We start from the raw sequence: 16068 nt of genomic DNA, 5'->3' as shown, positions 1-16068 counted from the left end.
TGCAGCAAAGTCTTCTGCTGAAATGAGGATCACGGAAGGGGCAATGGTGGTCCGATCAAGTAATTAAGTATTGAATAATTTTGACGGGCTGTGGGATATAGATGTGAGAGTTGTGAAGCATATGCCCTGTCTCTCATGTACCTTATATTAATATCCTGTTTCCTTTAATCATTGGTCATGAACTAGGAATCTGTACTTGTAAATGGAGGATGCAGCTGCTCAATAAGTGTTCTGAATTGGGTTGGCCAACAAAAAACATTTGTTCTCAGGGGGTCCCACTTCTGTATCATAATCTGTCACAATTCATTTTTGGATTTGTAGCAGCTCTGGTTCCACCCTGTTTTAAATGTAGCTTTTTTCCTTTCAGGACCATAAGAACATCAGTTTTTCCCCGCTGGCAATTTGGTGTAACTGCAGTGCTGATGGGTCAGCTGATGTGGGTGGTGACCACTCCCACCATCCTTTAAATGGTCACCTGATGCATCAGCTGACTGTCGGTGATAGAGCGATCCACAGTGACCAAGCCTAAGTATGGAGCTTTCTGGGTGCAGTGGTGCTTCCGCTGGGTTCGTTATCCTATCCTATCGGCGCGCGAATTTTGGCTCATCTTTCATCGTTTTTAAGAAATCTCAAGATGGAAGAGGCCAGGAGCCATTTGGTGAGCTGCATTTCTTGCTACATGTTCACAGACTTACCAGTGGAAAAGCCAAATTTCACATGCCACAAATGCAAGCTTGTGTCCCTGTTGGAGGAAAAGTTGCAAAATCTCGAAGAGAGGTTGGCTACGTTGAAGATCATTAAGGAAGGTGAAGAGTTCTTGGACAGAGCAGAATTATCTCTTCATGTTACAGAAAGAGAAGAAATTCGAAGTGCACCTGAAGAAACAGAGGAATGGAGACATGTGACCCAGAGAAGCAGGAGGATCAGGAGGCAGTCAGCACCCATACTGCTCAGAAACCAGTACCAGGCTCTCACGCAGGAAAATGATGAAGAAATACATCAGGATAAGACTTTGCCAACAAACAGCAACCTTGTACGCCTTCAGAGTCCTCCTGGATGGAGAAAGAAAAATGTTGTGAAGAAGAAACAGAGAGTGGTGGTCATGGGGGATTCCCTGTTGAGAGGAACAGAGGCCGCTATCTGCAGACCGGATATAACTTCAAGAGAAATGTGCTGTCTTCCAGGTGCAAAAATTAAAGATGTGTCTGACAGGATATCAGGACTCTTCAGACCTACAGATGACTACCCATTCCTGCTACTACATGTGGGGACAAATGACACCGCAAGAAACGACCTGGAAACCATCTGCAGAGACTTTGAAGACTTAGGCAAGAAAGTGAAAGAACTGGGAGCGCAGGTGGTCTTCTCTTCCATCCTCCCAGTGGATGGCCATGGAACAAGGAGGTGGAATAAGATTCTGCAGGTGAACAACTGGCTACGTCGATGGTGCCGTCAGCAACGATTTGGATTTCTGGATCACGGAGTGAACTACTTATACGATGGACTACTTGCTAGAGATGGGGTGCACCTTACGAAGACTGGAAAGCATGTATTTGGAAGTCGCCTTGCTACACTTGTAAGGAGAGCTTTAAACTAGAACAACATGGGAAGGGAAGCAAAAGACCAGAAAAAGCCATACACCTGACAAATGCTATTGAGAACTCTGCTAATAGAAGTGGAAAGGAAGAACAAAGACGAAAGAATCTAATTAATAAAAATATTGGAGAAAGAGAAACCAATCACAAACTAAAATGTTTCTATACTAATGCACAAAGCATGGGCAACAAACAAGGAGAATTGGAACTACTAACACAGGAAAAGAAATATGATGTCATTGGAATCACTGAAACTTGGTGGGACGATACACATGATTGGAATACAAGACTAGAAGGATACAACTTATTTGCAAGAAACAGACTTGATAAACGAGGAGGAGGTGTTGCATTGTATGTTAGAAACGCGTATATCTGCACAGAGATTGAAGCTTCAGAGACTGGGAGTTCTGTGGAAACTGTTTGGGTAAGAATACAAGGACAGAACAATGGAAAGGACACCATTGTAGGCATTTACTACAGGCCGCCTGTGCAAGCTGAAGATATGGATGAACTCTTTATGCATCAAATGGCCAAGTTCTCCAAAAAATATGACATAGTTGTCATGGGAGATTTCATCTATCCAGACATTTGTTGGGAATCTCTCTCAGGCAAATCTAACAGGTCAAGGAAATTCTTATCCTCTCTTGCTGACAACTTTATCTTCCAAAAGGTAGGGGAGAAAACAAGGGGAACTGCTACCTTGGATCTAATCCTTATAAACAGGGAGGAAATGGTTGAGGAGGTAAAAGTGGCTGGAACCCTAGGAGGTAGCGACCATGCTATTTTAGAATTTTGGATAACTAGAGGCGGAAGACCTGTGAAGACTCAGACGTCAAGATTAGATTTCAGAAAGGCAGATTTTAAGGGATTCAGAAAGATAATTGGAGGGATCCAATGGCTGGATATCCTTAAAGACAAAAATGTCCAGGAAGGATGGGAAATCTTGAAAAATGAAATTCTCAAAGCACAGTTGTTAACAATTCCGAAAAGAGGGAAGAATAGGAAGCATTTAAGGAAACCAGGATGGGTGAACACAGAACTTAAGCACATGCTAAAAAGGAAGAAAAAAATGTTTATAAAATGGAAAGACGGAGGCATATCTAAAGAAGAATATAATGCTGTCTGCAGAATCTGCAGGGCACAAATCAGATTAGCTAAAGCTGAAAATGAATTGAGGCTTGCAAGAGATGTCAAAAGCAATAATAAAGGATTTTGGGGATATGTCAAAAGTAAAAGAAAAGTCAAAGATGCTATAGGATTTTTACAGGATGAAAATGATGAAATGGTAAGACAGGATGTTGAGAAGGCTGAACTTTTAAATTCCTATTTTGCATCTGTTTTCTCTCAGAAAGGAAATGTAACACCAACTGTTATTCACTGTCCTATTAAGGGAATAGAAGAATCCAGGATATCTATAAACAGAAAGATAGTGAGGAAACACTTAGCTAACCTAAATGAATTCAAGTCTCCAGGTCCAGATGAATTACACCCCAGAGTACTGAAGGAGATAGCAGAAGAAATTTCTGAACCACTCTCCATAATCTTTGAAAATTCTTGGAGAACAGGAGAAGTGCCAGAAGACTGGAGAAGAGCAAATGTTGTTCCTATCTTCAAAAAGGGGAAGAAGGTGGACCCAGGCAACTATAGGCCGGTGAGTCTGACTTCTATACCAGGAAAGATCTTTGAACAAATTATTAAACAACATGTAAGTCAATACCTGGATAAGAATGAAGTGATCAAACAGAGTCAGCATGGGTTTGTAACTAATAAGTCATGTCAGACTAACTTAATTTCCTTCTATGACGGTATCACTGATTGGGTGGATCAAGGAAATGCTGTAGATATAGTATATCTTGACTTCAGCAAAGCATTTGACAAAGTCTCTCATACAATCCTTATTGAAAAAATGACTAAGTATGGAATGGACAAGGCAACTGTTAGGTGGATTCATAGCTGGCTTAGTGATCGGACCCAAAGAGTGGTCGTAAATGGCTGCACATCCAGTTGGAAGAATGTCTCAAGTGGGGTACCACAGGGCTCTGTCCTGGGCCCTGTATTGTTCAACATCTTTATCAACGATTTAGATGAAGGAATTGAGGGTAAACTGATTAAATTTGCTGATGACACAAAGCTAGGAGGGATAGCTAATACTAGAGAAGAGAGAGAGAGGATTCAAAAAGATTTAAATAAACTGGAGAAGTGGGCAGTAACTAACAGAATGGTTTTTAACAGGGAGAAATGCAAAGTACTACATCTGGGCAATAAAAATGAAAAAAGCATATATAGAATGGGAGGAATAGGGCTAAGTGACAGCACATGTGAAAAAGACTTGGGTATACTAATAGATCACAGACTGAATATGAGTCAACAGTGTGATGCAGCAGCAAAAAAGGCAAATGCAGTTCTAGGATGTATTAACAGAAGCATACAGTCTAGATCACGTGAAGTCATTATTTCCCTCTACTCCTCTTTGGTCAGACCTCATCTGGAATATTGTGTCCAGTTTTGGGCACCACATTTTAAAAAAGACATCAACAAACTGGAGCAAGTTCAGAAAAGAGCGACCAGAATGGTGACCGGTCTGCAAACCCTGTCTTATGAGGAAAGGTTGCAGGATTTGGGAATGTTTAGTTTGCAAAAGAGAAGACTGAGAGGAGACTTAATTGCTGTCTACAAATATCTAAAGGGCTGTCACATTGTAGAAGGATCAACTTTATTCTCATTTGCACAAGGAAAGACTAGAAGCAATGGGATGAAACTGAATGGGAGGAGACACAGATTAGATATTAGAAAAAACTTTTTGACAGTTAGAGTGATCAATGAGTGGAACAGGCTGCCACGAGAAGTGGTGAGTTCTCCATCAATGGAAGTCTTCAAACAGAGGCTGGACAGACATCTGACTGGGATGATTTAGCGAATCCTGCTTTGAGCAGGGGGTTGGACCAGATGGCCCAGGAGGTCCCTTCCAACTCTACGATTCTATGATTCTATGATCCTGGTGCCTTTATTTTGCTTTGCGGTGCTTTGCAGCAGAGGAAGCTAAGTTGTTATTTCCCTGTCCCTTTCGTGTTTGGCACTGTCCCCTGTGTGGTAATATCTGCAGAGGTGAAGCTAGCACCCCTCGCCGGCCAGTGCACTAGCCAGGGCAGTGTTAGGTGACAGCGAGGGATGAGGTTTCCTGACGGCGGTGGGGGGAAGGACCCACTTAAAGCGTTAAGGGAGTGCAGGGACAGGCTCAGGTTTGAGCTCAGGGGTGTCCTTTCCTTCATTTCCCTATTGATAGGGCCTTCCTCCCCCCTTTTACCTCCCGTTGTTTGCTTGTTGTGCCATCCGCTGACTGACCCCCCATGGGGTCGCTATATATATCGCAACATAATCAGTCAATATATTGAAATGACTGGACATAGCCAAGCACTGCACTGTATTCTGTGGATACAGTCAAAAGTCGTCATGCAAGAATATTGAATGCAGTTGATAAATGCATGAAATATTGAATGCAATAAAATAAGAAGTAAAATTAGAAATAAAAAAAAAAAAACCCTGTCCCTGAATTACATAAATAAACTAACTGGTAATGTACTTAAGCAAGACAGATGCCACCCTGTGTGAACTGAGCCTTTCCAATGTGAATACTCAGAACATTAATGCCTATCAATGGCAATTGGCTCTTGTATAGTTTTTCTTATACCTTTTGAAGTTAAGAGATATTTAGTGTATTTATCTGCTAAAAAAGTAGCTAGAGTGAAGCATGCTTTATTTAACCTTATTAGCGATAATATGCTATTGGAACATTTGTGGGAAAAAAGCAACACTATGAGCATTAACTGAGCATGAGAACATTTGTAATATCACCCTCAGAGAATAATGAACAGATACTAGAGATTGAAATTCTGACATAGTTTACAGAACGATAATCCAAACATCTGTTTTAATGACAAGGGATTTGAGAAGAATAGAGAATACATGGGAAAGCAATGCAACTTTTAGTATAGTCCTAACATTGAATCAATGCTGTTCAGCTAAATACCGCTTGCTGCTAATATAAGCAATTTTCCTCATATTTCTAGGCCACATGCCAGATGTCAGGATTCAGTTACAGGCACAAGGTCAAGAGGGAATGAAGTAGATGAAATTATATGAATCTAAGAAATAGATGGATAATTATAGATAAAAACAGAAAAACAAATCGCTATTTCAACTACTCACAGAGATATTCATTTTTTGCCTGCATATTGCTTTTATAGATGCCAGTTATATTTGTCTCTGTGTGGAATAGCAAAATCACATAAATGCTCATTAGCCTTTTTGTTGCTTAACATTGCTGACTGAAAAAAAAAAATGGCCATGGAATGTAATAATGGTAAATACATCCAAAACCATGCCCATTACTGAAACATCCATAAAGTTGTCAAGTTTAGTGATGATGAGCAAACATGCTCGAATACCGTCTTATCCAAACATGCTTGCGTATTATTCGAGTATCTTGGACGTGCTCAGATAATATATTCAATATATAGAATTTTAGGGCGCACTACATATCCTATCTGTAAAGGGAGGTGCAAAACCGGTAGTAATGGACAATTGTTGAAAAAGGAAGAAAAGCACTACTGTAAGTATGCACACTACACCTTAGTATATGAAAAGATAAGTGAACAACAGCTTTATTGGCACGCAATAGCAAAAAGTGCATGATAAAACATAATTAAAACCAAGGGTAAAACCTATACCGGGTACCTGCCAGAGCACAGAAAAAACAGAGCACATATAATATGTGAAATACAGTATATGATGTATGGTGGATCTTATAAGATAAATAATATTTGGAGAGACTCATCTCATGACATGGATGGTGCATATAGCCACAGAACTACACAAGTGTGTGACCCTCAGAAATAAGAAATTTTGAGCCAAAATCATACATCAAAATGCTAAATGGACACAAATGAAGGGCTGCAATGGCGTCAAAAATATGACCTAATTATAGAAAATAGTGCACTGGGACTAAGGAACTGATGAGGCCCAGTGTGCGGTATATTAAAAGCCAATTCCTAACCCAGAATAAATAGGCAGAGTGTAGGGCTACATTCACACTTCCGTTTTGTTTGTTCCGGCGGCATGCGGCGGAGCGCCGGACCGCCGAATCAGGCCTGCAGAGGTGACAAAGAATGCAGATGCGGCGCCTGATCCGGCTTGGAAATCATTTAAAGGAGCCGCACCGGGGATGAGAGAGAGAGAGACGGAGAGACGCGCGCGCGCTGTGCTGCGCCGGGCACTTGTGGGGATAAAACTCACAGTGCCCGGGCATACGCTGTTGAAAAGCTGGTCCGGCGCTGCAAAAAAACGTTGCAGCCAACGTTTTTTGCTGACGCCGGACGGCGCAGGTTTGCCGTTTCCGGCAAAAAACGGAGGCGCCGCATGTCCATCCGACATTATGCGGCGATCATTACATTCTATGTGCCAAAACCGGATCCAATTCCGGATCCGGTTTTCACACTTTTTGCCGCATCGTGCCGGATTCAAAAAGACGGATGTGTGAAAGCAGCCTAAGTCTGCAAAGAAACAGCCCCAATTGTGTCAGGCATGGTAGCAACAAAAGAAAATTACCAAGATAGGATCATCTGTGCAAAGGGATGTAGTAGGCAGGACCCAGAATGGGAGCCCAGAAGAGTTGCCGCACGCGTATTGCCATAACGGGTATGGCTTTGTTAGGGGAAGTACCGATAATGTGGCCAGTTCAGCTATAAATACCTGAATAGATTAGATGAAGGACGCGCCGATATGGGCCGGAAACCTGCGCTGAAGGTGGAAGCAAGCCGGGAAGGCTGCGGTAAAAGCAGAGGTGGGCGGAGACCCATACTATAGTGAGCAGATGTCTCTGCATCAAGGTTCAAAGGGCGCATGTGCCCAGTGAAACGCATGTTGCACACACTGCTACGCAAGGGCATATGAGACAAGAGGGAAACTGAATATAGTACGCATGCGTTAAGCATGTCAAAGCCCCTATAGGGACAATCAAGGTGCATGCAGCTCTCGGGAGACTAAATCAGGCATACAGACAGGTGACCATACATGAAGACAGCAGACAAATACAACAAATCACGCTCCCCAGACCATACATACAGAAACAGAAGGGACATGCAAACTCAGCCACACAAGAGAGCAAAGGACAAAAAAAGGAGAAAACAAGTAGTAGAAAAATATGCATATTTTTATTAATGAAAGGAAAAATGAAGATGTAATAATATAAATAATATATCATTACGAATAACATGTCCATAAATAGCAAATGTCCAAGGTATAAAAATCAGTAATATGAAGATGATAAACCAAATGGTTAAAAATTTCCCATTTATGGGATGAATAATTGTATGGCAGACCAAACGGTTAAGAATCATAAAAAATACATATAAGAGGGGAATGATGACCCCCAGAAGAGAAAAAGGCAAAGGAGCATGTCAAAGAAAGAAAAAGTCAATTCACAATATACTTCATTACATATAGCTATAAATGGATAATGCGACTATATATAAGCACAATTCAAAATAGAATATCAGAATATATCCATAAAAAGGGTAATGACCCAGTATGAAAACATATGTATAGCGGGAATACGCTGTAAGAGCAATAAAGAAAAGAGTCAAAGGAAAAAAAAAAGAACAAGAAAAATTGAAAAAATAATGTGACCAGAAAAAGACAACCATTTGCAGCCAAACAATTCTAGAATAGAATAAACGCCAAAATGGGGGTATCCAACATGTTAAGATCCCGGGAACATAAAAAGAAACAACAAATACATGAGATCAAAAATAGAAATCATGTATCGATGCAAGTAGTATCAAACTTGAACCTGTATCAAAATAGATTAGAATAGTAGCCACATGATCTAATATCATCTGATGCCTAAAAAGATAATAATATAAAACATATCTATATAAAATAGAACACTTCAGGGTAATAAGATCCCTCCATGCAGAAATAACCATCAATTGTATATAATTTGTTACAGAAAAGGCACATATTGGTCCAGAATAAAAATCAAGGGACATGAAAAATTAAAGAAGAGATACCTAGTGTAAACAGTGTTCATACTGAACAAGAGACTCCAAGTCAATAAAGACCCTCGATATAAAAGTATCTCCCCCGATTGGGCTGGAAAAATCCTAGAAACAAGATTCTTGATGTAAACAATATCCATATGGAACAGAAAAGTTCCCATCAATGGAGATCCTCGATATAAACAAGTCTCCCGGTTGTATTCCATCTGGATCCAAAATAGACCGATATTGACGTAAATAAGGTTTGCCAATGCTCACACGAAGAAGAGGTTCGGAACATCCAACCATTAACCAAGAAATCCCGTGAATAAGAGCTCTTCATTAAGACCTGATGGTACAGTAGAACCCAATTTAAAAATCCAACGGGATTCAGTTTGCAATAGCAGCCTGCAAGCAAGCAAGCTGCGATTTTACACGCACGTCGAATAAACGGTGATGTGAGCTGCCCAATAGATTAACACTGGGCCAAGTGCTATGTGATGTTTTCTCGCATAGTACTCTGCCGTATTCTATGGTAGGGTGACTCCGGCCTGACTGTAATCACACAGACCTGGAAAATCATATTACCAGGTCAATTATATAGTATAATAACACTGTAAAAAAAGACAAAAGAAAAATAATTGAACTTTTTAGCAATTTCACAACACTTGGAATTTTTTTCCCACTTTCCAGTACCTCAAGTGATAAATCTGATGGTGTCATTTAAAAGTGCACCTACAGCTGCAAAAAACAAGCACCCATACAACTTTGTCGATGGAAAAATAAACAAAATGTGGTTCTTGAAAGAATGGAAGAAAATAATGAAAGTGTAAACATAGAAAATCGCCTGGTTGGGAATGGGTTAATGGCAGTTTCTGAACTTAAACCTACATTATCTGGATGAGGATGCTAGAATATGTTACAGGTAAGCTGAGATAGTATCTTAGACCTAATATTGATCTTATTCATTTGAACATTTGAGCTACTAAGACTGAAGTGTAGAAAATATGTACGGCAGCTATTTTTGCATCTTTTTACATCATGCTGAAGGCTATCCTGAGTGAAGGGTTAAATCATATCTCAAGTATTTCAGCACTATCCAATAATTGGGTCTCCATGGATTTGAAATTTAGTATGTAAAAAGTAAAACCTTTGGTTTCATTCCCAATTTGTGGGTCAAGAAAACCCTATCATTATTTGTAGCTTGCCACACTTATCTTAAGCTGTTTCATTTTATATTCCATGAAAAAAAGCTTTTTTTTCAGGTTATGCTGACCATTCTGACTGATAATGGATCAGCCAAATTAATCTCTCGAGTTCCTCACAGTAAAGACTATGAATGTTCAGGAAAGTTAGCTAAAATGTAAATTCTACAGATACACTAAACTATGTGAATATTTTCAGCCATTTCACTCTGAAAATAAAATATTTTTAATTTAAGATGATATATAATATAATAGGACCCACATAATAATATGACACACAAAGATACATATGGAGAGATACAGCTTACACCACACAAAGAAGAACAAGCTACAGTACGCTTGTATTGTATCTCTTGGAAAGAAAATCATAAAACAATTGGAAAACATACAGTAGATGGATAAAAGAATATATGTACTCTTACAGTTGCTATGAGGATTTCTACTTTTATGACTCCAAATAGGCGGCAATGCTACCTTGAAAGGCCACCCACTCACACATTGTTTCTCACATAATACTGTAAGCAATGTCAAGGCTTTTTTCTTAAATAGATTTTATACACCATGATCCTACAGAATATTATCAGTTAACATCATAACTACTCATTAGGAGCTTAAGTTTTGTCCGGTCCTGTTGCAAAATTTAACAGCTTCATCTAGATCTTTGTTGCCTGACTGTTGGCCAGGGCCGCACCTATAATGAGGCCATTTGAGCCTGTGGCTCAGGCGGCAGACAGCTGCTGTGCACAGGGGGTGGCATTATGTGCTCTTCTACCCGCAGCACCTACAATTTAGCCTGCACGCTGGTGCTGCTGTTAGCATGCAAAGGCTTGTAATTGATGAGGTCACAGGTGCTGTGCGCATCAGCCCTCGGTCTATCGATCATCTCCATCCCTGCTCTGCCGCTATGCTCTATTCTCTGCCACAGGACCTGTGATGAGGTCACAGGAGGTGAGGAGTCGCGGTCACATGATCAGGGGCCTCAGTGTATGCAAGACTCTGCTGTGCTGGTTGTCATCGTTTTGAATGAGGGAACAGTTTATGTGTGGGGTCAGGAGGGGTTTACAGGGTGGATGTACCAGAGCTGCATGTGTGCGAGGTGTACAGAGCAGAGCCATGTGTGTGCGAGGTGTACAGAGCGGAGCCGTGTGTATGCGAGGTGTACGGAGCAGAGCCATGTGTGTGTGAGGTGTACGGAGCGGAGCCATACATGTGCGAGGTGTATGGAGCAGAGCCACACGTGTACGAGGTGTACGGAGCAGAGCTATGTGTGTGCAAGGTGTATGGAGTGGAGCCATGCGTTTGCAAGGTGTACGGAGCAGACCGATGTCTACAAGTTGTTCGGCGCGAAGCCGCGCATGTGTGAGGTGTACGGAGCGGAGCCACGCGTGTGCGAGGTGTACGGAGAGGAGCCGCATGTGTAAGGGTTGTACGGAGTGGAGCTGTATGTGTATGGGGCGTACAAAATGGAGCCCTGTGTGTACAAAGTGTACGGAGCTGAGCCATGTGTGTGCGGAGCAGAGCCGTGGGTGTATGGAGTGGAGCAGAGCCATGTGTGTACGGAGTGGAGCCACGTGTGTATGGAGTGGAACCGCGTGTGTACGAGGTGTATGGAGCAAAGCAGCATGTGTACAAGGTTTACGGAGTGGAGCTATGTGTGTACAAGGTGTACAGAGCATGGCCACGTGTGTAAAATGTGTACGGAGCAGAGCCGCATGTGTACGAGGTTTACGGAGTGGAGCCATGTGTGTGAGAGGTGTACAGAGCGGAGCCGTGTCTGTACGGAGTGGAGCAGCGTGTGTACGGGGTGTACAGAGTGGAGCCACGTGTGTACAGAGCGGAGCCGTGTGTGTATGGAGAGGAGCCGCGTGTGTGAGAGGTGTATGGAACAAAGCCGCATGTGTTAGGAGTGGCGGAATGCACTAAATAAAAGTATAATTAAAGTGCCTTCGCCACTCGGCGTCCTCCGTGCGGAAGCTGGAAAAACCGCAGCTAAGTGAAGGCAGAGCAATCTGGTGGTAGTGTGCAGAGGGTTAAACTGCACCCAATTGCACTAAGCAAGCTCTGTTGCAATCACAGAGACTGCATGCAAAAACAAAACACAGAAACGCTGAGTCTGTTTAAGGTCACAGAATCTCAGCGATGCACATGCGGTATTTTTGGTCACAGGAGTAGCCTTAGACAGCTGGACTACTCCGTCTAGACCTACCGTAGCGACACATGTGTGTGGCGTCACAACTGCGAACCCCCGGCAGGACTGTAATCGCAGTGCGACGATAATTGCACAGCTGGCAAAACGCCGCTATCACGCTGGCGCAATGCAGACGCTAAGCTGCTGAGATAGATGGAGCAAATGCGCGCTGCTACTGGCAGAACTCAAACACTCACACAGACGTAGTATCAGAGGAATGGGGGTTTCAAATGAGTCATTCACCAGTCCAAGCATCCATCAACAAACATACAGCAGCAAGTATGAATATACTAGTGCATGGCGGAACAGCCATGCGCGCTTTTTATAGCGAACGGGACCTTTCGGAAATCTCCAAGGCTCCAGGAAGAGCCAATGGGATTCGACACAGGACGTGAGCACCTGACTCCCCAACTCCACTGGGAGTTCGTCCCATGAGCATGCTCAGATGAGGGAACAAAGGACTTAGCCTCTGGAGAGAGTTGCCGCAGGGCAATCTCCTCTGCAATCTCCTCTGCAGCAGGAAAAGCGCAGGAGACTGCAGAATGTGAGGATCTAGATTTCAACAAAGGAGAGGCAGAAATCTGATTCCTAACAGCATGTGTACAAGGTTTACGGAGTGGAGCCATGTGTGTACAAGGTGTACAGAGAGTGGCCACGTGTGTAAAAGGTGTACGGAGCAGAGCCGCATGTGTACAAGGTTTACGGAATGGAGCCATGTGTGTACTGAGTGGAGCCGTGTGTGTGTGAGGCATAAAAAGCAGAACCATGTGTGTATGAGGTGTGCTGAGCCATACGTGTACAAGGTGTATGGGTGTATGGTGGGGAGCATCCTTACCTCCCAGCGGGACAGTCCCGATTTTGAGAGAGAGTCTGCCCCTCTTCCGCGGCCGGGAGCTTACTTTTCCCGCAGACACAGGAGTACACAGCGGAGCCCCGAGGAGCACTTTAAAATTCGCACATGATGTTCCACCGGAAGTGACGTGCTAGAAGCTGACCAGAAATTAGGTAATTTCGGGAGGAGATTGTGACGGAACCATGGAGGCAATTCAGGGAATGCTTCAGATCCATCACCGTGTCCTCCGACAGCGCTGACAGCGGGATCACCTTGGACTCGGGGATGCCGGCCATGTGAGTGGATCATGATATGTCCTGCATCGGGAGGCTCAGGTGTGCACTACAATGGGAGCCGGGCTGCTATATTATCTTTATAGAATCGAATCTTTCTTTCTCTCTCTGTTCTTTCTTTCTCTCTCTAATCTTTCTTTTTTCTTTCTCTCTCTGTTCTTTCTTTCCTCTCTTTCTCTCTTCTTTCTTTCTCTCTGTTCTTTCTTTCTCCTCTTCCTTTATCTCTCTCTCTGTTCTTTCTTTCTTTCCCCTCTTTCTTTCTCTCATCTTTCTTTCTTTTTCTCTCTGCTTTTTCTTTCTCTCTCTGTTCTTTCTTACGTTCTCTCTCTCTGTTCTTCTGTTCTCTCTGTTCTTTCTTTCTCTCTCTGTTCTCTTTCTTTCCCCTCATTTTTTCTTTCTCTCTCTGTTCTTTTTTTCTTTCATCTCTTTCTCTCTCTCTGTTCTTTTTCTCTGTCTGTTCTCTTTCTTTCCCATCTTTCTTTCTCTTTCTCTGTTCTTTCTTTCTTTCCCCTATTTCTTTCTCTCTCTCTCTCTCTATTCTTTCTTTCCCCTCTTTCTTTCTCTCCCTGTTTTTTATTTATTTCCCCTCTCTTTCTCTCTCCCTCTCTGTTCTTTCTTTCTCCTCTTTCTTTTTATCTCTCTCTCTGTTCTTTTATTCTGTCCACTCTTTCTCTCTCTGTTCTTTCTTTCCCCTCTTTGTTCTTTCGCTCTGTTCTTTCTTTCTTTCTCTTTCTTTCCCCTCTTTCTTTCTCTCTGTAATCTTTCTTTCTTTCTCTCTCTAATCTTTCTTTCTCTCTCTCTGTTCTTCCTTTCTTTCTCTCTGTTCTTTCTTTCTTTCTTTCTCTGTTCTCTTTCTTTCTCCTCTTTCTTTCTTTCTATTCTTTCTTTCTCTCTCTGTTCTTTCTCTCTCTGTGTTCTTTCTTTATTTCTCTTTCTTTCTCTCTGTTCTTTCTTCCCCTCTTTCTTTCTCTCTCTGTTCTTTCTCTCTCTCTGTGTTCTTTCTTTATTTCTCTTTCTTTCTCTCTGTTCTTTCTTTCCCCTCTTTCTTTCTCTCTCTGTTCTTTCTTCCCCTCTTTCTTTCTCTCTTCCTGTCTGTTCTTTCTTTCCCCTCTTTTTTTTCCCTCTCTCGCTGTTCTTTTTTTCTGCCCCCTCTTTCTTTCTCTCTCTGTTATTTCTTTCCCCTTTCTTTCTTTCTTTCTTTCTTTCTTTCTTTCTTTCTTTCTTTCTCTGTTGTTTCTTTCTTTCCCCTGTTTCGTTCTCTTTCTTTCTTTCTTTCCCCTCTTTCTTTTTCTTTCTCTCTCTGTTCTTTCTTTCTTTCCCCTCTTTCTTTCTCTCTCTCTCTGTTCTTTCTCTCCCCTCTCTTTTTTCTCTCTGTTCTTTTTTTCTCTCTGTTTCTTTCTTTCTTTCTCTCTGTTCTTTCTTTCTTTCCCCTCTTTCTTTTTCTCTCTCTTCTTTCTTTCTTTCTTTCTTTCTTTCTCTTTTCTTTTTTCTCTCTCTGTTCTTTCTTTCTTTTCCTCAGTACCAGTCAGTGTGCCCACAGTACCAATAGAATAAGAGGGGTAGAAAACTAGGTGGCACTGGTCGGATTGAGCCTTTCATACTTTTTTACTGGTGTATAATCATATGCCCTGAGCACCCCCATAAAGTGGGCCAGCCCCAGACAACAGGGTACAAACAAATCACTATTACTATCAGTCCAAGTGGACAATTATATACGTAAAGTTAATAAAGTTAATGATGTCCCTGTGCCAAGCAGTGTGGAGGATCAGAATAAACTGAGGAGACCAGAGCAGCGGGGTTTGGTGAGAAGAATTATATGGGGCCCATTATGCTGTATGAAGTAATATATGGGGCCCTATATACTGTATGGAGTATTATATGGGGCCCATAATACTGTATGCAGTAATATATGGGGCCCATAATACTATATGGAGCATTATGTGGGGATAGGGGATAACTTTCTGTTTGTTGTGGATCTGACCGCTGGGACCCCCATGATCCCGGGAAATGTAGTTTTGAAGAGCTCCATGTAAATGGAGCTGCAGTCAGTCATACGCACTGTGGTGCCATTCACATGTGGCTCTTCAAATAACTCCTTTAAGAGAGTGATGAGGGGATGACAAAGTATAGCAAAAAATTCACTGATCGAGGCTGATGAGTGTTATAGTTTGTGGGCTGGTGAGATTTGTGTTGCAGGGCTGCATTTTTGTCCCAGTCCGGCAGTCCGGCCCTGTGCCAGGCCTATTATTGCCATTAATGATCCTTGTTCTGGATACTTCTGTGTTGATCTTGTATGTGCGTGTCATGGTGCTGACATCCTTGCATTTGGACACCTTTTTTATCTATTTATCCAAATCAAAATGTCCACTATTGTACTCAGTTTTACAATATAGATATAAAAATGTACTTTGTGTGCGGGGGGACGTCATTTTGCTGTTCGCCTCATGCAGCGGAGAGGCTAGGTTCTCCCCTGCTGTTGGCTCTAGAGTTCCATCCCTAATATGCGTGATGTGCAATTCCCCAGGCAATGCAAACTCACATGGTGTTGATGCCATCCCCAGGATAATGTAAATGATATGTAGTTCAGCTCTGAGAAAGAGTTAGGTATGAATGGGAAAGATGTTAAAAAAAAGCTGCTTGAAGTATTACCACACATGGAAGCACTCCTTTTTCACTGCAGCCTGGTCTACCAGAACATTTGTCTCCTACTTTTCCTCTTGCCTAGTAGTCAGACTTGAATATTAGTAAAATCAATTATATGGATAAAGTTTTGGCTATTAATCTAAATGTATGGACCTACTCATCACCTGGACCTTGCTGAATATTATGTGCATCTCTTTTGCTTAGTCAAGTCATTTGTGGCCCCACACTGTCATTTTGACCCCATTGCCCCTGATATTAACAACTTACATTCATATTTG

This window comes from Dendrobates tinctorius, unplaced genomic scaffold (assembly GCF_039654945.1).
Source record: "Dendrobates tinctorius isolate UK_male_01 unplaced genomic scaffold, ASM3965494v1 ptg000003l, whole genome shotgun sequence".
NCBI classification, from domain to species: Eukaryota; Metazoa; Chordata; class Amphibia; order Anura; family Dendrobatidae; genus Dendrobates; species Dendrobates tinctorius.
Note: the sequence above shows the minus strand (reverse complement) of the source record.